Source organism: Grus americana, chromosome 2, assembly GCF_028858705.1.
Source record: "Grus americana isolate bGruAme1 chromosome 2, bGruAme1.mat, whole genome shotgun sequence".
NCBI lineage: Eukaryota > Metazoa > Chordata > Aves > Gruiformes > Gruidae > Grus > Grus americana.
Genome location: NC_072853.1, coordinates 4,097,902 through 4,125,229, shown reverse-complemented (window position 1 = coordinate 4,125,229; position 27,328 = coordinate 4,097,902). Strand labels below are relative to the sequence as shown.

The 27,328-nt window shown below is 43.9% G+C and overlaps 1 long non-coding RNA gene across 1 annotated transcript in view; it reads left to right on the top strand.

The window, feature by feature from the left end:
- The window catches only part of LOC129203117 (uncharacterized), a 77,167-nt gene extending 52,303 nt beyond the window's left edge, over positions 1-24,864 (top strand). The window contains exons 2-4 of the long non-coding RNA XR_008575916.1: positions 5,684-5,847; positions 23,497-23,604; positions 24,747-24,864. This is a non-coding gene — a long non-coding RNA (uncharacterized LOC129203117). The remainder of the gene's footprint in view (positions 1-5,683; positions 5,848-23,496; positions 23,605-24,746) is intronic.
- Positions 24,865-27,328: the final 2,464 nt, after the last annotated feature.

The window sequence follows — 27,328 nt, the reverse complement described above, 5'->3', positions numbered from 1 at the left end:
AATTTGTGGACCTTTGTTTACTGCCAACCAGCCTCCTCATGTCCACACAATAAATAATCATAGAGCTGGGGCCATCTGGAAACCTGAAAACAGGATATTTTTCAAGTCTTGATAAAGAAGGATTTTTTTTTTTTAAAAAAAAGAAGAAGAAGAAGCGAGAAGGTATAAAAACTTTTTCCCTTTCCCCCAGTTTTTTCAGATATAAAGAACTGTAGGAAGTGTCTTCAGATGGCTGGTTTGATCCATTGACTTTTCTTTTCTATGGTACCAATAAAAAGTTTGCATCAATGGGCAGAAAGGCTGGAGGAAGTGATTTCCAGATTGTTGCCCATGAGGCCACAGTAAATGTTCTGAAATTGGATCTGAACAAGAGGTGACCATGAGCAATCAATTTGAAGGCAATCACAGTCCCTGGAGCCACAACTCTTGTGAAGAACTAGTTTGAGATATTGATAATGAGACACAAAGAACAGAGATACGGTGCTGGTCCAGTCCAGGCTGGCAGGTGCTCATCCAAAATTTGTTCCAGAATGTGGTAACCCAATGGTTAGAGAAGACTGGGATGAATGTTTATTGCCCGAATTTCCTTGCTATCAATGCTGATTCAAACACTGAAACAAGTTGCCCAGAAAGGCTGTAGAGTTTCAATCCTTGGAGATATTAAAAAAAATGATAGGACAAGGCCCCAGGCAATCGGACCTAATCTCAAAGCCCTGTTTTAAGCAGGGGTTTGGGCAAGAGGATTTGTTGAGGTTGTCTCTGAAATTTTGTTATGATTCTGGCAACCGTGTGCACACTTCTTAAAGGAGGATGCGCTGCAGATGTTGCAGGGAAGGACAGCAAGGATGACAAAAAATATTGCTTCACAGAAGAAAGCTTTTGTAGCTCAACCATGACCTATTCTTGTCCCAAATTTCTTCAGAAATCATTTCTGAACACAGAAGTCTCACACCATAATGAGCAATACTCTTATCCCATGTAGTTGTTTGCATCTAGTGTGCTTGTACAGATTCCTGCATATGTAAGGATATATAAAACATAAGGATCAGCAGGAGATGCACTTCACACTGGAAGATGTACATAGTTGTGAAAGATGAAGGAGTTGCCCTTTGCTGAGGCAACAAGTTGTTATTTAGTCAGTCAAGTGCCGGAGATAACACATGCAGAGAGGCATTTGCCTCTCCAAATGCTTGTTTTAATTAAGAGGAATAGCAAGACTTTCACTGGAATAGGAAACAGATATAAAAAAATCCATCAAAAGCCATTAAATGTAAAGATCACAGCTCTGTCAGAGGAAGTCCCTAATGCTAGAAAATTATCACTGTGTGCTGACCCTGAGCCAAATAACTGTTCTCACATTATACTAGGTCTTGCTCAACACTTTTTTTACCCTTAGTGTTTAATACATGATTTAATACATGGGTCTAGAGCTGACCTGCTGTGGAAGGCATTACTTATTCCAGACCATTTTCTGGCAGTCACATGGCCACACAACTCTGGAAAAATTCCCTAGAAAAGCCCAGAGATGAGAGATGATGACAGTGCTCTTGTTCCAGCACAAGCAATGAATTTGTGGCAGAAATTGCCAGCTGAGGAGCTATGTCCAGGATGAGGAGCTATGTCCAAGGAATCTGCTTACATGAATGTAGTTGCTCCCCTTATACATCTGTGTATTGGGAATGGAGTACCCCACTGCCTTGGAGGAGCTGGATGCTAGACTGCTGCAGAAGGAACCTGAACTCTTCATTCCAAAAGAGCTGCACTGAAATCACCCCACTGCCCAAACTGGAGCTGTACAGCACGGCTCTTCTCCTATTGAGTCAGAGGAATCACTGTAATGCCTTTCAACAGTATTTCATCACGAAACCTAACCCCTTTACATGGCTATTAATCTCACACACCAGATCTGAACGTACTTGAAAGCCTTTAGCGGAGACAACACAGCCACAGAGGTTGCCCTGAGGTCAAAGCCTGCTGCTGTGGAAATGAAATATTTGCATAACCTTTCAAGAATTTATGTGATGCGCAAATGCATTCATTCAAGCTGCTTCCTCCGTGTGTTGATGAAGCTGCCAAACAGGAGAAACAATGCAGTGTATTTCTGGGGAAGAACATGATTATCAGCCCTAAACAGGCATATGGTAGGGCTACGATAGGGACTACATAGCACATTTGCCCCAGGGAGAAAGCAACTGGATGTAGCCATCGCTCCCCAGGCCCGTGTTCCTGTGATAGGACATGGGCACATCTTGCGTCGGTCAGCCGGTTCAATTGCTTGGTGTTTCTGGACACTCTGGGCAGCAAAGACGTGTACATCAGTATTGTGCAGTGCTTTTCTCTCTCCTTGTGCCTGCAGATGGAAGGGGGTGGCAGGGGCAGAGTGCTGGAGGGTACTGCCCACTTATTGTGCATCTTGGAAGATACATTTATCTCCTGCAAGACAACCACTGCCCCTGCTCACTAGATCCAAGTCCAACCAAGGAGTTGTTTTATAATTAAACTCATAGCTAGGAAGACTTTGCTTTCAGCTCAGAACTTCTGGCTACTGCATTTGTCCTGGAAACGTGTATGAAATCAGCATTGCTGGCCTTAATTTTGGCCCATCATCAAGCAGGACTAACTCTCTGGCAATCTCTCAGATAACTCCTCCTGAAATGTATGAGTTGTTGACTTTGTTGCCTGTGATGCCAGGTCACACCAGCAGATAACGTGACCCAAGGTAAGTCTGAGCCCCGCTGTGACTGTGGCTCAGTGGATTAGCATTTTTGCCTTGCCCATAGGAAATGTGTGGCTATATGATTTTCCTAAAATCTGAAACATGGTATAACACCTCTAGGGATTAAGGGTGTTGCCCTGGTATAAGAATGGTTCAAGGAAGAAAGTGCCTGGACTGTTTCTTTCTCAAACAACTCGTTTGATGGCACTGCTAGTGTCTGCTTAGCAGCTTCTTCTCACCTTCCTTGCTCTCCTCCCACACTTTGCTTACTCTGGATCCCTTCCCAATGTATATTCCTATCTATCAGGATGAAATTAGACCTCTGCAAAGCAAAGTCTGCCAAATCATTTTGTACCCTATGGCACGGAAAGTCGTCTACAGCTAACACTTACTGCTGTGTGCTTGAGTGAGCTCTGAACTTTAGGGAAGCGCGAGGTGTATTTTCAAATATGTATCTAAAGAGATTAGTGCTCACAGCGATGAGGGACAGCAAACCTTCGTGACCCTGGGTGTCATGGGACAAGGAACTGAGTGGGGTTTTCATTTTGCTCTGTGCTTTTCTTTTCCACAAATGAGAAACCAGCTTCTTGGTTCCTGAGATTTTCAGCCCACTGTGATGGTTATTCACATTTTAATCTGTCTCCTGGGCAGGAATGTTGAAAGCACTGGTGCACTGAAGGCCTGGATCATGGGTTCAGTGTCTGGCTGACACAGTCAGTAGGGCCAAAGCTTTCACTGGAGGTTGTGAGGAGGCTGGCTAGCTACTTGATGAAAGAATCATGAGAGCCAGAGCTCATATTTTCTTCTTTTCTGAGCTACATGGTGTTTTGCTGAAGGTATCCAAAGAGTTTTCCTCTGACTTAACCTTTTTGCATTGTTCTTTTGTTTAGTGTCTCCAGGTTTCCCATCTCAAGGCAGATTTCCCATAGTCTGTCATGGAGATCTCGTTGAAATCCAATCTCTGTCATTCAAATCCCAGTCCTCTTTGACATCCTTGGGTTATTAAATGTTTTGTGGTGTTTTTTTTTGTTTGTTTGGTTTTTTTGTTTGTTTAAACCAGATGAGTATAATATGAAATACAAAAATGCAGACGGATTTTACGACTGCCATACTACACTTTGTGTGGCTGTCTTCCTGGTGTTACTGACCTTCTGATGACTTTCTGCCACTCAGAAAGACAAATGTTGCTGATATTCCTGCTCTCAGGCTACTCAGGTTTTTTTTTCTTTTAAAATGCCTGTTATACTTCCCCTAAGTTTTCTTTCAATCTGCTATCCATAACTGGAAAAAGCTGCCAATCACATCTACCCGGACAGTGACTATCAGTGAATGCAAGTGTGCATTTATTGTTTCCTTCTTTTTTAAAAAAACAAACAAACTTTTTCATTGTATTTAATATGCTTTTATACTCTTAGAAAAAAAATATCATTCTTTACTGGTTTCATGTGACAAAACGCACACTAGTTGGTTTGTATTTATTTATTTATCTTACTTCCTGGATTTTTCAAAGCAGTGTAATCATCTCTGTCATATTTACTTTTCTGTTTGTGCATGAGATCCAATAGTTATTGTGCCTTAAATGTATGTTGTGGTTTAACACCGGCCGGCAGCTAAGCCCCATGCAGCCGCTCACTCACTCCCCCCCGGTGGGATGGGGGAGAAAATCGGAAGAGTGCAAGTGAGAAAACTCGTGGGTTGAGATAAATACAGTTTAATAATTGAAGAAAAATCTGTGTACACAAGCAAAGCAAAACAAGGAATTCATTCCCCACTTCCCATGGGCAGGCAAGTGTTCAGCCAGGAAAGCAGGACTCCATCACACATAACGGTGACTTGGGAAGACAAATGTCATCACTCCATACATTGCCCTCTTCCTTCTTCCCCCAGCTTTATATGCTGAGCATGACATCATATGGTATGGAATATCCCTTTGGTCAGTTGGGGTCAGCTGTCCTAGCTGTGTCCCCTCCCAACTCCTTGTGCACCCCCAACCTACTCGCTGGTGGGGTGGGGTGAGGAGCAGAAAAGACTTTGACTCTGTGTAAGCACTGCTCAGCAGTAACGAAAACATCCCTGTGTTATCAACACTGTTTTCAGCACAAATCCAAAACATAGCCCCATATCAGCTGCTATGAAGAAAATCAACTCTATCCCAGCCTAAACCAGCACAATGTATCAGAAAAATTCTTAGGTGTGTTATAATCTTATCCCTGCCCAGTATTATACGGAATAATATGGAGATGTGCCCTTTATCGAAATGCATTCTTGGAATTAGAAATTTGAGAAGACTACAAGGAATCTCACCATGGGCAAGGAAAAAATAAACGTTCAACCCTCGGCATATGTAAAATTCGTGTGCAAAATATTGCTTCAAAAACTACCAGAAATAGTAATTGGCTGTTACTGGATGGTCTCAGATCGGTCTGAGGATTGAGAGGGAGTTTCTATGCAGGTAATGTGCCTGAAAGCTCAAATTCATGATTCCCCATGCAAGTGCTGAGCCAGTGAAGCTACCAAGAGTGAAGAAGGCTAAAATATGAGGCTGTGTTGGTTTAGTGACTGATCAACCTGGAAACTAGAGTTGTGTGAGCAGGGTCTTGAGCACATAGGATGGAGGCCATACATTCCTGTTTCACCAGCATTTAAGACTATTATGCCTGGGCTGGAACACTGCTTGTTCTGGAAAAAAAGTCCATTTACTTAGTTGTTGAGAGAGTGTGAGATGTTTGGGATAAATTTTTGGTCTGAAATTTCCACATCACAAACTATGGACCTGTTGAAGACTGCAAGATCACCTTTAAATTATGATCAGTGGGAGAGAGCGTCTGTGCACATACATGCTAAAAAAAATAAATGGATGAGAGCAAAAAAAGTTCAGTTCAGACAGACAGCATTGCCACAGCATATGCTTTCTTGTTTGTGCTTCCTTTGTTGAAGAGGGCACTACTGATTGTATTTGCTTAACAGGTGAACGTACGTTGCTTTCTGGTTCAGGCAGACTGAAGGACCTGCTGGCTGAACCCATCAGGAAGCTGCGGAGATGGCTGCTCACACCTCCCAGGACCACAAGGCCCATCAGAGATGAAGTGCCACCTTCCAGCATGAGGGAGCAGTGAAGGCCCAAGGGGGAGGTAGGTCCTCATATGCTGCAAACTAGCAGTTTATGCTGGTGGAGGCTCTGCTCGTAGATATTTTGTGACTGTTGTATGAAGAGTAATGGTCAGTCATAGTGTCTGGCAAGCTTCAGAGGAGTCCCAAGCATCGGGGTGAATGCTGCTTGGCAAACCCAGTTAATTTTAGAGCACGTTAAGCTCTACAGCTTTGATATGGAAAGGACCTGGGGAGATGTCACCCTGGGCTCCTCCTTTTCCTGCAAGAAAAACAAGAAACGCCAGAGGATTAAAGAGCAAGGGAGAAAAACCAAAGCTCCAAGAAAGTAGGATTTCACCCAGCTTGTTGGGTTGCCTGTTTGATGAGCAAGCAAGACACATCTGAATGGATCTTGCAGCTTTTTTCTTTGGAACACAGCTTCATGATTTTCCCTTTTGAAGCCTCTGCATCTCTTCCCATCTGTTTGCTTACTCATGGAGGGAAAATGTATTCGTTATTTACTTCTCTCTCTGAAATCATGGTTGTGGACTTGATTTCATGTCTTCGAAGCCTCCCTTTATACAGAGTTCCAGACTCTTTTATTAATATACATTTTGCTTCTCTTTCGGAAACTTGATCAAAAGTTAAACCCTGGTCAGAAATGTATACTATGTCTAATTTATTAGGGAAACATAGCCATCTAAAGTCCTAAAATTCCTACTAATGCATATACCAATCTTGCAGAAACTTGTGTGTGAGTCACCCCACTGAACTGTATATGGTTAGTGCAACTGCTCTTTGCATAGTGTTAGGCCGACGCGTATGTCTGAATGCATGCAAAGAAGCCAGCAAAACACAAAGCTGGTTAAGGAAGGAAGTGCCAATGGACTTGTTTTACTTTAAACTGCTCCTGCTCCCTAGCTTGAAAATCACTTGGCTGGATAGAAATCTCCTTCCTGACTCACTAGGCTTCATGGTAACTTCTCTTTTATGAGAAATAACTTCTTTATATATCTTTTATGAGAGAGAATTCTCTCATAAAAATTACAGCAGTAGTGCAAAGCCCATCTTCACACACAAGAGAAGACCAGAGTAGGACAGTATCGATCAGTTCAGAAAAAACCTCAGACTTGATAAAGAAATCAAGAGTCAGGATTTTTGTCAACAAAATCAGTATTTCCATTCCCTTGGTATTCTTCAGTGCCCTCAGGCACTGCAGTCCTCCAGCAAAGGCTGGAGCCCAAGACTGCCCTTGTCAGAGTCATTAATCCTTTCCCAATCAGGATTTTTTTGTTTTCATGTTGGAATTCCACATCCTAAAGCTCTAATTATTTCATATAAGCAACTGTTCTTGATGAAGAAGTTATACTTTGCAAATCCCAGAGCCTTCCACATGAAGAAGTCAATAATTTAATTCCAGCCACTGCAGTGCAGCAGAGGCAGTAGTAAAATCTATGATCCCTCCTGGGCTCAAAGCCCTGTAGAAACCATGAGCTCAGCCAGGCTGGAGTTCATTTGGAAAACTAAAATTTCAATGACAATATATGCAGAAAGCCAAAAAAGTCAGATTTTGTTTCTCTCTGGAAAGAAGTGATATCTTGCCTTACCAGCAAATCCAAAGCCTGTAATTTGCAAACAGCCCTTATCCTAAATTGTTTTTACTCTGCTTGCCTATGCAGCACAAAGTGCATGGAGGCAAACACTGGATATCTGTGTGAGGAGCTGCTGATCAGGGCATCGGCAGTCACACCCGGAGCTACAACAGAAGCAAGGTTGGGGTACTGAAGCCAAGGTGAGGACATGGCAAAGTGAAGGGATGCAGTGGTCTGAAGGGCAAGGCAGGACCCCATGGGTGCACAAATAGTCAGGACAAGGAGTGGAAGGTGCTGAGAGCAAGAGCTAGGACTGCGGCTGAGTAGCCCAGAAGAAGAAATAAGAATTGGGGCCACCAAAGAGCTGTGGTAGTCCAACAGGGAAGGCTGAAAGACCCGGAGATGGATCCAAGGACAATGTGTCGATCTAGACAGGGAAAGGGTAAAGGGGCTAAAAGTATGACTCTGGAACAAATTGTTTAGCATTTTAGTCTTATGCTACCTATGATTTTTTAGGAATCATTGCCTTGGCCTCCCATTGCCAATAGCAGAGACTTACTCACTTTGCTTGGGTGGGTACGACTCCAGAGGACACCAGAGGAGGGTGTGGACAGAAAACTGTTCCAGGATGAGAAGTGTGCAGACAGTGACCTAGTGGGACAGGTAAATTCAATCCAGGTGCTATACACGGAGAATAACACATAAACCCTAGTTACAAACATCCTGTGGCCATAGCGTCACTGCGTATATAGTGAGATTGCCACACAGAAATGTAGCCCTGCAATACGTGGTTAAATCTGAGCATCTTTCTCAATGAAGAGGTGAAGGGAAACCATAGAAATACCCAGGTAAGCTGACACAATTTGGAGACATATCATCAGTAGTTGTCACTGGAAGGAACAAACGCTGCAGTCCTTCAGGCCACCATTCCCGCTGGTTCCTCTTTGACTTTAGTGGTGCAGTCTGAGTTTAAGGAGGAAGAAGATCTGGGGTTTTTTTTTGGTCTTAATCTTCTCTGTGAAATACCACTGGGCTACAATAGTCATCCTAAAATAAAATCAGCTGTGTTTAGAGTCTAGTTTCTGTGGCAATGTTTCACGGGTAAATAACAGTAAAAGTCCATTCTTTGGTCCGGAAGACAAGTTGGCATGTGTATGATTAAACACTCTTACTTGAAATGAGTGATGAAGTTCTGCTCTTTGGGAGCAGTCCCTGGCCTGTTCTACTCCTCAAGTGATATTTACACATTGTCTGGGAAAGAGCTACTTGAAAGGGGACAAAATTGCTTCAAGTTAAGATGGAAGTGGTCTAGCCAGTGGCAAATCAGTGCCCAAGCCTGTGTCCTTCTTACCTTTCCAGAGCAGACCACTCTGTACAGCCAAAGAGCTGGATGCAGAACAAGGACAAGTCTGTAGTCAGAGCTTGCCAGGAAGCTTTTAAACATGTTGTTGAGCTTGTGGCAACCTCTACGACCTCTGTGGCTTATATTTGATCTACATGTCATGTACGGTGTCTTCTCATTTCTGTCCTGTTTAATAAATATTCTGAGTGTGGACCTGTGTGATCTTACCGTAGCCAGTAGATACCTGGCAGGGTCTCACCTCCCTCTCCCCGCTGCAGGGAAAGCAGCACAAAGCCCTGAGATGTGAGGCAGATTAAAAATAGCCATTGTTTCTGCACATAAAAGTGCATCTTTCAGAGCCTTGTGACTTGCCAGTGCCCTGCCTGCATGGCTGCTCTGCTGAGGCAGCTCTCAGATTGAGATGGAAAAGGCACAAGTAATGTCATGCACACAATTCATCATCGTCCTGTTAATCAGGGTGGCTGCTTGCCCCCCATCCCCTCCCAACACACACATCCCTGACTGGGTTTCAGGATCTCTGAGACCTATTAAAGAGCTATTTTTAGAAAAAAAGAGCCATGCCCAGCAATGCTGCATGAAAGGGAGTATTTGCTGCTGTGGTAATGTTTGCCATCAGAGTGAACAATTTCTTACAAACCTGCAGGAACATGCTGCAACTCCAGGATGGTAATGATCAAATTATCATGGTTGAATGGGTAGCTGGGTGGGTATTACACCCCCCTTCTGGCACAAGAAATGCGTCAATGGCATTTGGTCAATCCTAGCACACCTATTCCCTGAAGACATGGTTGTTTGAGGAAGAAGTGGGGGGAAAGTCTGTGGGCAAGCAAAGCCCGAATAGTTTATAAACTGTTAAATGAGATGCCCTAAGCCAACCTGTAAATGTTGCACTTGTGCATTGGGTTTGCCTGGCAAGGTTTTCATAGTGAGGGGGCTACAGGGGTGGCTTCTGTGAGAAGATGTCAGAAGCTTTTCCCATGTCTGATAAAGCCAATACCAGCCGGCTCCAAGATGGACCCGCTGCTGGCCAAGGTTGAGCCCATCAGCAACGGTGGTAGTGCCTCTGGGATAACGTATTTAAGAAGGGGAAAAAAAACCACCAGGAGCAATTGCAGCCGGAGAGAGTGAGAAGATGTGAGAGGAACAACTCTGCAGACACCAAGGTCAGTGCAGAAGGAGGAGGAGGTGCTCCAGGTGCCAGAGCAGAGATCCCCCTGCAGCCCGTGGAGAAGACCACGGTGAGGCAAGCTGTCCCCCTGCAGCCCATGGAGGTCCATGGTGGAGCAGATATCCACCTGCAGCCCATGGAGGACACCACGCTGGAGCAGGTGGAGACACCCACAGGAGGCTGTGACCCTGTGGGAAGCCTATGCTGGAGCAGGCTCCTGACAGGACCTGTGACCCCGTGGAGAGAGGAGCCCACACTGGAGCAGGTTTGCTGGCAGGACTTGTGACCCCGTGGGGGACCCACGCTGGAGCAGTCTGTTCCTGAAGGTCTGCACCCCGTGGGATGGACCCATGCTGGAGCAGTTAATGAAGAACTGCAGCCTGTGGGAAGGACTCACATTGGAGAAGTTCATAGAGAACTGTCCCCCGTGGGAGGGACCCCAGGCTGGAGCAGGGACAGAGTGTGAGGAGTCCTCCCCCTGAGGAGGAAGGAGCAGCAGAGACAACGTGTGATGAACTGACCACAACTGCCATTCCCCATCTGCCTGTGCTGCTGGGGGGAGGAGGTAGAGAAACTGGGGAGTGAAGTTGAACCTGGGAAGAAGGGAGGGGTGGAGGGAAGGTGTTTTAAGATGTGGGTTTTTTTCTCATTACTCTATTTTGATTGGTAATAAATTAATTTTGAGTCTGTTTTGCCCATGACAGTACTTGCTGAGTGATCTCCCTGTCCTTATTTCGACCCAGGAGCCTTTTGTTATATTTTCTCTCCCCTGTCCAGCTGAGGAGGGGAGTGACAAAGTGGCTTTGGTGGGCACCTGGCCTCCAGACAGGGTCAACCCACCACAACTTGTTCCCTGTTACACAAGATGCCTTAGACCAACAGCTTCTGAGACAAAGATAGTCCAAGTGGTTGGAAGTAATTTTCTACCATACACCTGTTTTGGACTGAGCTCATGCTGTTTCCTAGGAAAAGACATCTCCTTTAAATAGATTTCTCTCTTTGACAGGGGTACAAGAGATTTCTTAGGTAGTCATTACACCTCACAACAAAAATCGCATTTTAAGAAGCAAACAAAGCTTTAAATGTATCTTCCTGAGAGTATGTGTTGGCACTGGCAACTAGGAAAAAAAGTGTAAGCTAGGAGAAAAGAAACAACCCAGACTTTGAAGTAGCAGAAGATAAGACATCTTGTTGGTTTTGTGGATATATTTAGCTTACTCTTCCCTTCCTAAATCATGTCTCCTTGCTTTCACGCTTTTCTGCCGTCTCCCAGACCTGACTTTGGGAATCTGAGGTTCTTGGTGTGGGGCCTGAGGCAGAAGGGACTAAGGCATTACTGGGACTAATCTGGATCTGGGTCATAGTCCCTGGAGCATCTGAGTGATGGAAAGGACGCTGGAGCTGAATACTGGGTTAATATTGGAAAGGGAGATCTGAGGGACAGGCATGATGCTGATGTTAAAAGTAGGGAGTTGGGATGATATTTGTGGGAAGAGGTGGGACGTGCTGAAAGCCCAAAAGCTGTCTCTTGGAGTAAAGGGTCGTGTGTTTGTGTGTGCACTGAAGGGAGGAGGGGATATCGCTTACATGGCGGATGTAACAGGTCCTGGGCTAACAGAAGGACATAAGAAAGGCTGTATTGCCTCTGTAGCCTAGTGTCCTGTTTCTGACAGTGGTGCAAGGTGATACCAGGTTACAAGGTAAGCATACGTTTCCCTAAATTAGTCTTCTGACATCCAGCTGCTTCGTGTTCAGACATTTCCTGACCTGGAAGTGGCTTCTCTGTATTTTGTAAAATCAGCGGCTCTTGATATGAATGTGCCCATAAATACTCACTACTTTTCAGCACCTACAGCATCCTGTGGTGAAGACTCCCTGGCTTCACAACAAATCTCCTTGGGTTTGTTTTGTATTTGCTCCATGGGTTGATTTGAAGCCTGTGACCTATTCTTATTCTCTTTCTCTGTCTTATCATCTCCACTAGAGAATAAAGTGGAACAGTGGGAGAAGTAGCTGATGGGCCTAAGGAAGGGTGTGTTCCTCCACCAAGTCAAAACAGAAGGGCATGCCCAGCCAAGCCTCGTCACTGTTGCTTTCTTCTCCAGTGACCTTGGGGAAGCCAGGAGCGATGAAGGGATGGAGCGATAGAGGAATGAAAAGATGGAAGGACAGAAAGATGAAGGCATGGAAGTATGGATGGATGGAGCAAGCCCAGTGTCCATTCTGTCTCCACAGCTCTCACCTGGGTGCTCAAACCATCAGCGAGGCCCACAGATAAAAGCTGCCCCCAGGAGCTACAATTTTAGAAGTATTTAAATTCCAGGTGACACATTCAGTGGAAACAGGGTAGATGGCAATGCTGCTGATGGTCTTTATGAAAGGGTCCAGTTCCTGCTGGACACTGACCTCATGAGGACCAACCAAAACTATTAGTGACCTCAGGATTCTTTGGCTAAATAATGAAAGCATATGCATTTTGGTTTTTTTCCCCGCTTTGTTTTTTTGCCAGTCATTGTTTTATTCTGACCACAGCTGCACATTAGCATTCTTCCTCCTGCAGAATCCTCCTCCCTCGTTTCCTGCCCATGCTGCTCCCTTTGCTCACCCTTCCACGGAGCTGCTTATCATCACACAGTGAAGCAAGAGTGACTGTGGACACTAGCATGGAGTTGTTGCCCATCATTACAGCATAGGAACCAGCAGGACAAAGGCAGCAAGAAGGGCAGATTTCACAGAATCACAGAATGGTTTGGGTTGGAAGGGACCTTTATAGGTCATCTAGTCCAAACCCCCCTGCAATGAGCAGGGACATCTTCAACTAGATCAGGTTGCTCAGAGCCCCTTCTGACCTGTCCTTGAGTGTTTCCAGGGATGGGACATCTACCACCTCACTGGGCAACCTCTTCCAGTGTTTCACCACCCTTATTGTAAATTTTTTTCCTTATATCTAGTCTAAATCTACCCTTTTTTAGTTTAAAACCGTTACCCCTTGTCCTGTGGCAACAGGTCCAGCTAAAAAGTTCATCTCCATCTTTCTTACAAGCCCCCATTAAGTATTGAAAGGCTGCAATAAGGTTTCCCTGGAGCAATCTCTTCACCAGGCTGAACAACCCCAGCTCTCTCAGCCTGTCTTCATAGAAGACGTGCTCCAGCCCTCTGAGCATCTTTGTGACCTCCTCTGAACCCGCTCCAACATCTCCATGTCTTTCCTATGCTGAGGACTGCAGAGCTGGACACAGTACTCCTGGTGGGGTCTCACCAGAGTGGAGTAGAGGGACAGAATCACCTTGCTGTCTCTCTTTGCTGTGTAGCAGAGCTACCATGCTGCCGTGGCCATTTCCAAAGTGATGTTACCTCATTTTCCTTTACCTGGCAGCAGTGGCCAAGCTGTGTTGACTTCTGAAATTGATAGCTCTGTGGATGGTGCACCAGAGATAACCCTTTTCTGGGATGTGCAGTATAACAGGAACTCCCACCTGCAGTATCTGTTATGGTGCTTTCCTCATGGCTCTGGAGAGCTTACTGCCACCCATACATTTACCTGATAGGACACTGCCAATAGCTTGATATCAAGACCTCTAAAGTGTATGGTAGGTCACTGGAAAAGAAAAGACATAAAGCCAACACATTCGCAGCAAGTGATGAGCTGGTTCCATGTTGCAGAGATGGTGGTAACAGAGTGAGAGTGTTGATGAGGGTTCATCTTTTCACAGCCTTCCCCAGCAGATGTGGCTGTAAGATCATGCTGAGAGCTGCAACTTGTTGCACATCCTGGATGTGGTCTAAATTGAGAAATTGGAGGCGATCTGAAGTGAAAGGAAAATAATTTGTTTTGTTCCCTTTGTTTGCAGCGCGTTTTCCCTCTAAATTAGCTGGCATGATAGTTCAGTCACTAAGAAAGGAGAAGAAAAGAGAGACCTGGGAATCCATTTCATTGCGTTTCATACAGGGCTGAGTTTCAGCTAATAATGCTTCTGCGTGGCAGAAGGGAATGTGCTCTGAGTGAAACAGTGCTGAGGCACTTGCATGCGGTGAGCTGAAGAATGTCACTGTATGGCTATATGATGCGGGTGCATCCTTCACACATCAGTGCTGACCTCTTCTGGGAGGCAGTCAAACAAACCGCTCTGCAATGAGAGAAAGGGGTTTGTTTGCCAGGGAGCGCCTTTAAGTGCCTTTGAGAACAGATGCAAGCAGCCTTCTGGGATGCCTATCTCAGTGCATGCCTGTGAGCAAATTCTGACACCGTGAACCTTTTTGAAGTTAATATCTGATCTCAGGGAGCTTTTGATAATGCCTTATTATTCAATAGAAGAGATACCAACAATCAGATGATGAAATTCTACCCATTTGCTGGACTCGATTCACTTAGATTTATATATATGGAAGGTATGAGAATAACTAGGCTTTTCTGAACTGTGCATTGACTGAGAATTAAAATCCAAAGAAATGCATGAGCACTCCTCTTCCCACTGACACGGCCTTTCATTCAATTCTTTTAAAAACAAAAGCCAGACCTGAACATTGCTTGAGGCTGGTGTGTGCTTTTAAAATGGAGCTCATGAATTTTTCTTTTTATGTGCAGGGCATACTGGTACTTGACATTTTGGAAATCCAGAATGGGACAAGCTTCTGCCCAAGAATGGGCTCTCTAGTAGGCGCTGCTATTTTGGGATATAGGAAGACCTCCATGTAGAATAAAAAAGAGACAGTTGTGGGAAGGTTTTGTTAGACCTGCTTTAATGATGGCTCTGTAGTTGAGACATAGACTGGAGGGCTTAGACACCCCTTCAGTTGTTTGATCATGTCACTTTTGGACATGCTATTGACTCTCAGTTTCTCACCCATGATATGGGGCAGTTGGACTGAAATAGATGCAACATTTTGGGTTAGACAATTTTATTAACCAGTTTGGACTAGATGATCATTGTAGGTCCCTTCCAGCTGAAATTATTCTATTCTATTCTATTCTATTCTATTCTATTCTATTCTATTCCAATTTCCTCCAAAATTTATTAACCTCCCAGTTGTTAAGTTCAAGACACATCCTGACTATAATTCTTAGCACAGATTTATTAGTAAATGTCACTAAGAACAAAAGCACAGGGAGAATAAATGCAGTAAGATTTTGGGAAGGACATTCATGGGCCCTTCATCACATCTTGCAATACAGTATGTAGGATAAAGCACTGCTACATAGTGGTCACAGCAGACAACTCAGGGGAATGTCAGAACTGTGAAGCAGCCAAGCCAAGAGAGGGGACCACACAGTGTGTAGGGTTCTTTCCAGAGGAAAATAAATGTTGCAAGACTTACAGAAAATCTGCTGTTATCATGCTGTATTTCTCATTCACAGGGGTGTTTTCCCAGTGATGATTCCAGTGGCAGGACTAGGACCAGTAAGGTCTCCCTGTAGGACACTTGGCTGGATTGAGTTCTCCTGTAGGCTGCAAACTCTTCCACCGAGCGTAACTCTACAAGGGCAAGCTGCCGACCCTTTGTGTTGGTTTAGATCAAGGGAAATTGTGTTGCCCTGTTGTGTATAGGGTAGAATTGATATGACTGCTTGTAGGGCTCTCAGACTCTGACATCGATGTAAAAACGTCACTTCGATGCTTTTTCAGTCAGTGGGAGCTAGCTAGTAGATAAAGTAGGAACACAATTGTGTCAACCTAAAGTAGTTGTCCATGTTTGTCACTTTAATGTCTGTTGCCATTGCTTAGCTTGCCACTTGGGCTGCCTTGAGGGTAATTCTCAGTGGCTGAATAACAGATACCTCCTGTGATTGAAAATGCTCTGGGATATTTTGGCTAGTCTCTAACCGCACCCAGCCTGCCAGAAGGGTGCTGGCATCCCAGAAGTCCTTTACCCTATCTGTCAGCCCCAGATGGCTCAAGTAGTCTGTTATATCTCTTGTGGAACAAGACATGTAAGTGTAGGTAAATTAATCTTTCCCAGCAAGACCACCGTAGATGCAGATATTCATATTGTAGATACTTACATTTGACACTATTATATTTACAACTGTTAATGCGATATCAAATCCCTGTGTCCCAGCTAACACGAGACCTTTGAATACAAGCTCCTCAGAGAAGAATAAGACCGGCCCATTGATTTATTATCCGTTTCAATATATCCACATCTTTTAGCAGGTCAGTTGATATCACAGGACACAGGGGGATATTGAAGCTACCTCCTTGTTCCATGGAAAGGTTAACAAACAGAGCTGTCACCTTATAGGAGTTAATTTAATCTATTTTTGAAAGCTCTTCTAGTGAGGGTTTACACCTTTACCTGGGTGAGCTCCTCCAGTTCTTGGGTGCTTGAATAAACAGCTTGCAAAAATCTATGCTCTTATTTCCGCAAACGTTCTTCAGATGAGAAACGTCAAGGCTTTATTTACCTGAGGCAATCACCAATGTAAAGCATAAGGTTGACAATTATGGTTGAAGAAGCAGCAGATGGGAGGACACTTCTGCTACCTGACCTTACTTCCCGCTCAGAGGACAGCTGTCACCTGTGACAATCATGGCTCTCTAGTAGCGCTGAGTTTCTTGCCTCTGCTAAATGGACTCTATTTACTCTTCCGTTCATAACAGTCGTCAGCTGGAAAATGTCCAATTTCATGAGTAACAGCTGTTACTTTAAAAGTGACAGGCTCCATTCATCTAAAACAATCTCCGATCCAAGCTGTACAACCAACCAAATGGACCTATCCCACAGAAACTCTGTTGCTACAAATATGCGATGCATTAAGACTCTGAGAAAGGCAGAAAGCATTTGCAGTTTGTCAAGAAAATAAAACAGCTCAGGTCAATAGGATCTGAGGTACTAGCAGTATTTAGGCAGGTCTTTTCACATCAAATATTTCTGTTGGGTACCAGCTTGGTCCTTAAGAGAAGCAAAGAAAGTAGACAGTGGGCTTGGGTTATCTTCCTGATGTTGTTACCTTTTTTCCTATGACTTTAAGGAAGTCACAGTGTGACAAATTTTTATTGTGGCAGTATTTTAAATAATTTGCTAAAATGCTCATGTTGGAGGCTCCATCAGGAAGTGGAGTTACCACAGCAAAGTGAGGTTACCCTGCAGTGGCTATGCAATTATGACTCACTGGACCTCCTTTTGGTCTACTGCAACAAAGAGGTGACTTGTGTCAACTTAAATGACAGAAGCATCATTTTTTACCAGTGAGTGACCTACAGCGTGTGGAGCTGCAGTAACTCAAACCTGTGTCTCACCCCTTTGTTTTTGTGTTAGTGTTGCATTCAGTCATGTCAACACTTTGCATTTCTGTAGTTCCTCTTTCCCATGGACTTCATTAAACTTAAAAAAATGAATGAATGTTATCTTCACCTCACTCTTTATTAGGCAATTTTCTCCCTTTTCAGGTTTCCACAGGAAAAAAGTCTGGTTTTATGCAATACATTTGCTTTCCTTTGCAGAATGCCATGGATGAAAGTCACAGGGACTGTTATTTGTTTCTGTGACAATGGTTCAAGGGAGTCTGGAGGCTGTGAGCTGAGCCTGCAGAGAGCTAATAGAAGCAAGAGAGCTTGCAAAACAACAGCTCCTGCTTAGATTAAGTAGCTTCAAAGACCAGCCAAAGCCTATGACACATAAAGTGTTGAGGATAGACACAGGAAACCCCAAATTGTCAGTCTGAGCCTAGCTACATGCAGTCAAGGAGACAAGAAGAAAAGGGAACAATTGTGATAATTGGAGATAACTAGTCCTGATTTCCATTTGAGATTTGATGAGGATTGGATAGGGAGATGCCTGGCATACCTCTAGGCCGCCAGCTAATTTCTCTCTGAGACACAACCTTCTGTTGATACCTGTGTCGTGCTTTCCAGTCTGTAAAACAGCAGTCCTTCCTGGGCTATGAAGTCCCGGTTGACAGAGGAAATCACAGAGTATAAATGCTGTGACACCTCTCCCAGGCTGTTCTCCAGAAGCAAGTCCCAGAGCCAAGTTTGGAGGGTTGACCTGTGCTTGTGTTTGCTGAGATTTCTGATCTCTCACGGCTGCTCCAGGCATTCCAGCCATCACAAATTCAGCAATATTTGTTTTCCTGGAAGTATGTAAACTAACACTGACAGATTATATCAGCTCCTTGGGAACCTGAGAAGCAGAGATTTTGCTCAGCCCTGCCCTTGGCTTTCCTAAACACTTCCCACAGACAGACTTACTTGTGTTATAGCTCTGTCCAGAGAAAGGTTATGGGATCTTCTGCTGCCAGAACCTGTTTCCCCACTTGGTTATGCCCCAACACAGCCTGGAGTGAAAGGGTTGATCCATGTACTTATGTTTGCATGCATGTGTCTGTGCCTGCACAGAGATCAGAACCCCTCCTCCTCCAAATAAACAATTCAGGGATTCTTTTGTTTATATAGGGATTCATTTAAAGACAATATCAACATGGACAAGAGAGGTGATGACTCATGAAAATGACCTTTCTACTCCTTTATCCTTCTTTGCCTCCTCATCTAGTTCCAGTCTCTAGCGTCCTACCAGCATTGCCTTCAACAGTTCTTTACTGTTATACATGCATTTGGTGATTTTACAACCTCTCTACATTTTACAGTGTTTTCTTCTGCTTGCTGTGGTACAGCACTGTTCCTGATACTTTGCTTCTCTAGGGATCCATTAGTGTTTCAACCCCCCTCCTGGACCACTAGCTGCTAGTTGCATATAAGATGTCTTCACTTTTCTGCCTATTAACTCTCAAAGAAACTGCAGGTAGTGATGGTGGTAAACCCCCAGGACTTCTGACAGCTTTTGAAGACAAAAAATAAATAAAAGCAACTTACTTAATCAATTGGCGCCATTTACAACAAAACTCTGAAAAAGCACATCAAAAGGTGGGCACTTTTAGTCCCTGAATTTTGTTGAAAGGCTGCAAAAATGTCTGAGATTTGTAAAAGTGCTTTTGGCTTGTGGATAGCCTCTCAAGTTACTGCAATTTCCTGATGCTATAATAATATAATCCAGAAAGACTGCTCAGCCCAGCTTTTCAGATCAATTGATTGACAGGAAGACTAATTCCATGGAAACCACAAAATCTGCCCCATTTTCTTCTACTAAGACCCTCATGCATGACTGAGTCTCATTTACCTCTGCACAATTTAGCATAATTGCATCTCTCTAATTTAGGTAGAACATTTTTCTGGCAAAGATGGTGAGAGAGATGAGATTGAATGCCTTCTGGAAACTGCCCAGGGTGATAGTCTCTGCACTATAGAAAAATACAAACTTCATTTTCCTGATTCCTTCACTGTTTCAATCTCTTTCGTTTCCATGTGGGGTAGAAAAGGGACATAGTGCCTATCTGGTACTGATTTTCATTCTTTGAATTCGGCTCCTCCTCAGACACAGGCACATGATTCAAATCAATACCAGGACTGACGGAGAAAATTGAGTATTTCTGCCAACTGTACTGATTAAGGAAAGGAGAGGGAAATTTTGGGTCAGGTGAGAGGAGATGTTGATTCTTTAGTAAACACACGATAAGATTTTTTCAGTGACAAGAGTCATTGAAATGCACAGTGCAATAGACTCAGCACGCACAATGAGATGTCTCTTATTCTTCCTGTCATCTCGGGAAACAGTGAAGTTCCTGTGGCTGTTTCAGTTTGTGAAGTAGGTGCTGACAAAAATCTATATTTTTGCTAATCTATATGCTTTGAGTGGTATATAAATAATTATGAAGGAAGTCAATAACAGCTTCCCATCTTAGTCCCCAAACTGTGCACTAGTCACAGGAGAGCACGCACCCACATGGTGATAGCAGGAAGAACAAGGCAGGAGCAGATCTCTTGCTCATTCATGCTCTATTCCTACTCTCCTTGAATAGGAATTTTGGGAGAACTACAAAGATTTCTCATGGAGTCCTGATTGCCACCAGTGTCAAAGGCACATTATAGCACCATGGGCAGAAACTTCACAGATGTTTGCTTGTGATGAAAGTGGACCACTTCCTACTCTTGGGACTTTCCCAGTTGTTTTTCTTTTTCCCTGAGGAAAATCACGACTGCCACAGAGGTTGGGCCGCCCCTCAGCCTATCAACGGTTTGTAGGAGACCAGGCTAACCTGGGGTTTGAGGACAACTGAGCAGAGCTCCCAGTTGAGATGCTCATTGCAAACACTGCTGAGCAGCAAGTTGCCCCCTCCACACATCAGAGCTTTTTCTGTGCCTGCTTCTCATTCCCAAGCTTTTACTGCTGTGAGCTCTTGGGCCCTGTATGATGAATTTGCCTTGCTGCAGCACCAGGGATTCTCATGAAAGGATCAGGGCTCTGTCTGGTGGGGCTCTGTATGAATGAATAATCACAGAGCTCTCAGCCTCAGGGATAAGCAATGTACAACAGCGTCTAAAACCAGTAAGAGAGGAGAAGGTGTGAGAGTAAAGGAGGAAAACTGCCTACCATTGACAAATAAAGACATTTGTTCTGCTCAGCCTCAGCCAAATCCTTGTGCAAGTCTATCAAGGCTTCATAAGCAGGTAAATCATACACAAATATGCCTTCAAAAAAATTAAGAGAATTTAATGATATTAATGAGCTGTTGTTTATTTTCTAAATAAACCATGTTAAAGGTGAGGTGGGACATATACAGGCCACCACTGATAAGAAATAGGAGCTTGAACACAGTATTGGCTTTTAATTCCAGGACCTGATTAACCACCTGAAATTCATTGCACTCCTGGTTTTGAGTGTAAGCCTATCAGGTCAAGATCTACCACAGTAAACCTAGCCAAAGGGACAACCAAGTGACTTATAAAGACCCTTCTTAATTGTAGCATAGCTTCTGGTCACTCATCTGCATGCCTGGCAAGATTATGGAGCAGACCCTCCTGGAGACTATGCTCAGGCACATGGAAGACAAGGAGGTGATTGGTGACAGCCAACACGGCTTCACTAAGGGCAAATCGTGCCTGACAAACTTGGTGGCCTTCTATGATGGGGTTACAGTGCTGGTGAATAAGGGAAGGGCAACTGACGCCATCTGCCTGGACTTGTGCAAGGCATTTGACACTGTCCCGCACAACATCCTTGTCTCTAAATTGGAGAGACATGGATTCGATGGATGGCCCACTAGGTGGATAAGGAATTGGCTGGATGGTTGCACTCAAAGAGTTGTGGTCAACAGCTCAATGTCCAAGTGGAGAACAGTGACAAGTGGCATTCCTCAGGGGTCAGTACTGGGACCGGCACTGTTTAACATCTTTGTCTGGGACATGGACAGTGGGATCGAGTGCACCCTCAGCAAGTTTGCCGATGACACCAACCTGTGTGGTGCGGTCGACACGCTGGAGGGAAGGGATGCCATCCAGAGGGACCTTGACAGGCTGGAGAGGTGGGCCCGTGCGAACCGCATGAAGTTCAACAAGGCCAAGTGCAAGGTCCTGCACATGGGTCGGCGCAATCCCAAGCATGACTATAAACTGGGCAAGGAATGGACTGAGGAAAGCCCTGAGGAGAAGGGCTTGGGGGTATTGATTGATGAGAAGCTCAACATGAGCCGGCAGTGTGTGCTTGCAGCCCAGAAAGCCAACCGTGTCCTGGGCTGCATCAAAAGAGGCGTGACCAGCAGGTTGAGGGAGGTGATCCTGCCCCTCTACTCCACTCTTGTGAGATCTCACCTGGAGTACTGTGTCCAGCTCTGGGGGCCCCACTACAGGAGAGACATGGAGCTGTTGGAGAGAGTCCAGAGGAGGGCCACGAAGCTGAGCGGAGGGCTGGAGCACCTCTCCTGTGAGGACAGGCTGAGAGAGTTGGGGTTGTTCAGCCTGGAGAAGAGAAGGCTCCGGGGAGATCTGATTGTGGCCTTCCAGTACCTGAAGGGGCCTACAGGAAAGATGGAGAGGGACTGTTTATGAGGGAGTGTAGTGACAGGACATGGGGTAATGGGTTCAAGCTGAAGGAAGGTCGATTTAGATTAGATGTTAGAAAGAAATTCTTTCCTGTGAGGGTGGTGAGGCACTGGAACAGGTTGCCCAGAGAAGCTGTGAATGCCCCCTCCCTGGAAGTGTTCCAGGCCAGGTTGGATGAGGCTTTGGGCAATGTGGTTTATTGGAGGGTGTCCCTGCCCGCAGACGTGGGGTTGGAACTAGATCTTTAAGGTCCCTTCCAACCCAAACCATTCTATAATTCTATGATCCTATGATTCTGGGACAGGGAAGAGACAGCAGAAGGGACGCTGCTCAAAGAATATCAGTATGGGAGGCATGAATTAAAGTAATTGGTAATTAACATTTTAAAAGTTGGATACCCTCTGGCTGATTGTTATCTAAGCCATTCCCTGACACAAGAATTCCTCCATGTGCAGAAAATAACATGAAGAACATTATTTGTTCTGTTTAAAAAAACCAAACCAAACCAAACCAAACTAAACCAAACCAAACCTGATCTTTATACCTAGACCCTTACACGCACAGCAGAGCAAAAATCTCATTTTACAGCCTGCATGCAACAGCTTTCCCCTATATGAAAATGACTCTATGGCATCTTACCCACAAGTTCACTTTTATGGAAGACAGAGTTTGGATGACCTGAGGGGTAAGTTACAGCCACCTGTCCGGGCTGTGGTGCTGGCACTTGCCCTGCTCAGAATGGCTTGTTGGATCTGGGCAATGCTCTCTACAGCAAATGGAGCTGCAGAAAGAATCCTCTGATGTTTCCTGCAGTTTTGACATGGAGAAACTCCTTGCTCTGCTGGAAATCAGGCATGCAAAACTCCTGTTGTGCGGCTTCAGCTGTTTTAATTGGCATAGAGGAGCTGAAGAAGAGGGTGAGAATGCTGTAAAAATGCTGGGCTAGAAAAGATTTCTGGCCAAGCCATTTCCTCAAGAGGTTATTGACTTGGACTGAAACCATGCCAGTCTAACCTTTCCTTAAACATCTCTTCTGATGGAAATTTTGCAGCTTCCCTGTTAATGTTTAAATAATTTGTGTGGGTTTTTGCTTTCTTTTCCTAATTGATTTGTAAAGTTAAAAGCTTTAACATTTTTGTGTTTGTCTCTCAAGCAGTCCATTCCCTTTTTCGTCTTATTGAGTTTCTCTGTTTTGCCTGTATTGTTGCTTCTTCAAAAAGACCAGATTCTAGCTGTGGCTACATGTGGACAATGTGGTTACGCGATGTGATCTTCTTTAAGAGCCTCGTATATTTATTTAAAGATAGAATCAGATTAAAAGATCTTTGTTTTTTCAATTAAGACTTTTGCCAGGTCATTACATAGATGAAAATTCATCTTCTAATGAGACATTGTCATATGACTTCAGGTTAATGGTGTAAAACAACACCTGTGGGATGTTCAAACATTAAATAATTAACTGCTTGTAAAACTTCTGTTTCAAAATTTGAGGTGCCTTGTGCTGCTAATGAACGGTAAAAGACATGTTGCACTTTAGTGAAATCTCACGTACCTGTTTGGGAATGCCACGGACTAGCAGAGTACTTCCATTGTACTTTGATACTCAGTGGGAATTTAAAGCACTCAGCAAGAAATACTGGTATTTCTTTTCAGTTCTGAATAATCTTTCCTTCACGCTTGATTTGTCTCCAAAGCATAACAAAAGGACCATCAATAGCCCAGGAGCCCCATTACAAGATTCTTGAGGGATGTTGGCATGAAATTCTGACTCTGGTGAATATCCCATAGTGGATATTTGAAAGGTAAGCATTGCTCAGATATTTATGGCTTTATGTTTTGAATCAGCCTTATCTTACCTTTTCTCCTAGTGTCTGTAATGACTCACGGTACCACTAAGGTAACTTAGATTACATTTCTTAAATAGATGCATGAAACACTGTATATCATATCTCCAATTATTTTCTTTGCAAATGAACAGTGTTTTTTTCCTGGCCCTTCCTGCTCATCAGTGTTAGATGCTGTCCAGATAAACTGCCAACACAATGTTCAGTGTGAATCCTCAAGGCCAACAAATCCCCTTGTTAGTAGTTAGAAATATCACATTATTCTTGCTTGCATCCCAGCCATGGGATTTCCCAGCTCTCCTGTTCTGCTCCTGACTGCAAGATGTATCTGGTGAATCTATTCATTAGCTACTACCGGAAGAGGGATGTGGGCAACCACAGTATTTGGCAAAATGCAATGGACCTCATATGTGAAGTGGCTGGCATGAGAAAAGCTGCCTCTCTGCTATGTCTTTTGGTCTCCTTGCGCCTCTTAGAAATCACTGCAAATGTATCAGGAGTGACAGACATGATCCATTAGCATGTTAATATGCTTTGCACTTGATGCCAAACCTTGATGTCAGTGCTGGAAAGCAACCACAAATTTGACGTGTGCTGATCCCCAGCATCTCAGAAGGATATTGCTGCTGAGCAGGGAGGAAAAGTCACTGTGCGCAGGAATGGGAAAACAGTTGGTTGGTGTCATTTCTTAAACAGCTTCATCATGCTGGAAGACAGGAGAAAGCTGAGCTATCTCAACTCTTTTCACATGGCTGAGGCATTGTGCTGTGCCGGAAAAAAAGCATTGGCAGGGCAGAGCTGTGGAAAGGACTTTTAAGAAAGGACATACAGCATTGTTTTGTTGAGGGAATTCACACCCAGCTCAGTGCTGTGGACAAGCTTAAATTGGATTTCTTGCTTGACCAGAGTGCTGTTTGTGAGGTTGGGGGATGTCCATCCAGCACCCGAATTGTGATCTGACTTCTGCAAACAAATAGTTTCTCCAGGCCTTCATGGCTGACAAATACACCCTGCGATTGCTGTTTCTCTGAGTACAGATCATGTACCCGGGTTAATTGAACCAAATTTGGTCGCTAACCAGGTCTAATTGATTTTTCCAGAAGTTTCTGAGCAAACAGCTATCTATCCTCTGTCTTGAAAATACAAGTTCAGCAGTGGACTCGTCACAGGAGTGGTCATTTTTAAAGCAGTGCTGTTTCTTTCTAGAGGTAAGCAAGAGTTGTCTTAGACCTCTGTTTTAATAGAGTATAATTACTGGTGCCACTGCATCTTTATGTAACACAGCTGTAGCATAAACAGTGGCTGAGAGGATGCAGCTGCTAAGGCTTTCTGGGAAATGTGTGGTAGTCATATAGTATGTCCCACATTTTCTAATCTGAAAATGGCTCAATTCCATAAGACTGATCTCTTCCCTAGGTGGATATTCCAATATCTTCCATTGATGGGTACCTGGCCTTCATCTTCTAGCCAGCAGCTGGTTTCCAGAAGAGTTGCCTCTAATTCGCATTTTGTTGCCTTCCTGATGAGTGCAATGCCTCCCTATCAATGTCACAAGAAAACTTGTTCAAAATCAAAAGAAGCCCAGGAATTGGCACTCATGTGGAATTAATTTGTCAGATAGCTGCATCACCCTCGTGCAACATGCTTTCCTTTAAACCTGTAGATGTCTGGAGCAATTTTATGTAGTAAAAGTACAGTATTCTCTTGAGTGCAAAGACGACTGCTCAATCACAGAATCACAGAACAGTAGGGGTTAGAAGGGCCCTCTGGAGATCATCTAGTCCAACCCCCCTGCTAGAGCAGGATCACCTAGAGCAGGTTGCACAGGATCGCATCCAGGTGGGTTTTGAATCTCTCCAGAGAAGGAGACTCCACAACCTCTCTGGGCAGCCTGTTCCAGTGCTTGGTCACCCTCAGAGTGAAGAAGTTTTTCCTCATATTGAGGTGGAACTTCCTGTGTCCCAGTTTGTGCCCATTGCCCCTTGTCCTGTCACTGGGCACCATTCAAAAGAGTCAGGCCCCTTCTTCTAGACATCCACCCTTCAGATATTTGTAAGCATTGATAAGAACCTCTCTCAGTCTTCTCTTCTCCAGGCTAAACAACCCCAGCTGGCTCAGCCTTTCCTCAGACAAGAGATGCTCCAGTCCCCTAATCATCCTCATAGCCCTCCGCTGGACTCTCTCCAGTAGTTCCTTGTCTTTCCTGAACTGGGGAGCCCAGAACTGGACACAGAACTCCAGATGTGGCCTCACCAGGGCAGAGTCAAGCAATATAAAAGGTGATTTTTCTACCGTTTGATCTTTCAGTTGGAAAACTAAGGTTATTGACAAAAATCCAAATCGAAGCCCAGGTTAAGTTACTGCCAGTTTCTGAAAAATGAACTGAAGATAGTTCCAGTTGTATGATACTGCACCTATGAAAACCTCTGCACTGATTTTCACAAACCCAACTGTAACCCACAGATCCGCCGGCTCATCCTCAGTCATAGTTTCCACCTGCTCCCGTTGTGGCTATTTTGCCTCAATTCTGCTGAGGTCCGTGGACTCTTGGGTGTTCAACCCTGAACTTCTCTTGACTGTGAACAAGTTTTCTCGTAACATTGACAGGGTTGGGGCCCAGAGGTGGGATTAATTTTGCCTGCCTTAGATGGTGCCTGCATTTCTATCGGTGTGAGAAGCACCAAGCTCACCTTACAGGCACTGCAGAGGAACGGGCACTATCCATCTGACTGATTTTTAACATTTCAATTGTACCCATGATGGGCTATTTTTTCCCATTGACTCTAAAAGCCCTTTGATAGCTAGTTCGGATGTAGGCATGTACATTTTACACCTTTTGATGAGATGAATCCAAATTGCACAAGTTTTTGACTGAAGAATGTAATTTTACTTGGAAATATATTTTTAATCTGCTTTCTTTTTTTTCTGCTGTTAATCTGAAATTTTTAATCTGCTTTCTGTGAAGGTGTTATTTCTTGAAAAAATAAAATTTTCCTGTTTTCCATTTTTGGTTTTAATTTTCTTCTTTGGCTCTTGTTCCTCTCTTTTTTAATTTTGCTGTATTACATCCCTCTTTCTTAAAACAGGTTACTAACTTTTTCTTCACTTACTGTTCAAAATGTAAGAAAGTTCAGGAAAACTTAAAAATAGATTTGTTTTCACATACTAATATTTCATAAGATGTTCAAGAAAGAATTTAAGAAATTGCTAGGCAAAAGTTGATTTTACCTTTTCAACAAAAGGCTAACTTTTAATGAAATAAAAAGTTATGAACTCTAATTATAACAATGAACTCTAATTATAACATTTCATATTTTCATCGATACTCAGACTGATGCAAATGTAGGCACAATGAGGTCTCTCTTACTGACACATCCAGAAATAGCTTTATCTATAAAATTTCAATGACATGGACTAAAGAACAAGTTGTTCAAGTCTTGGAAGAGTTTTTAACTTAAATGTTACTCCTTTCTTTACTTTGACTGTAGAAAGGACATATAGTTAAACAAATGAATAAAAATAACAAGAAGAGACGATGCAGAGACCTGGAGAATAAATGATACTCAGGTTGTGGAATCAATTATCCCATGATTATCTAAATGGCAATATCTCTGGTCTGCTTATAATGATTTGTTGCGCAAGTGTTAATAAACAAGATGTGAGCGACTTAGCAAACCTGAAA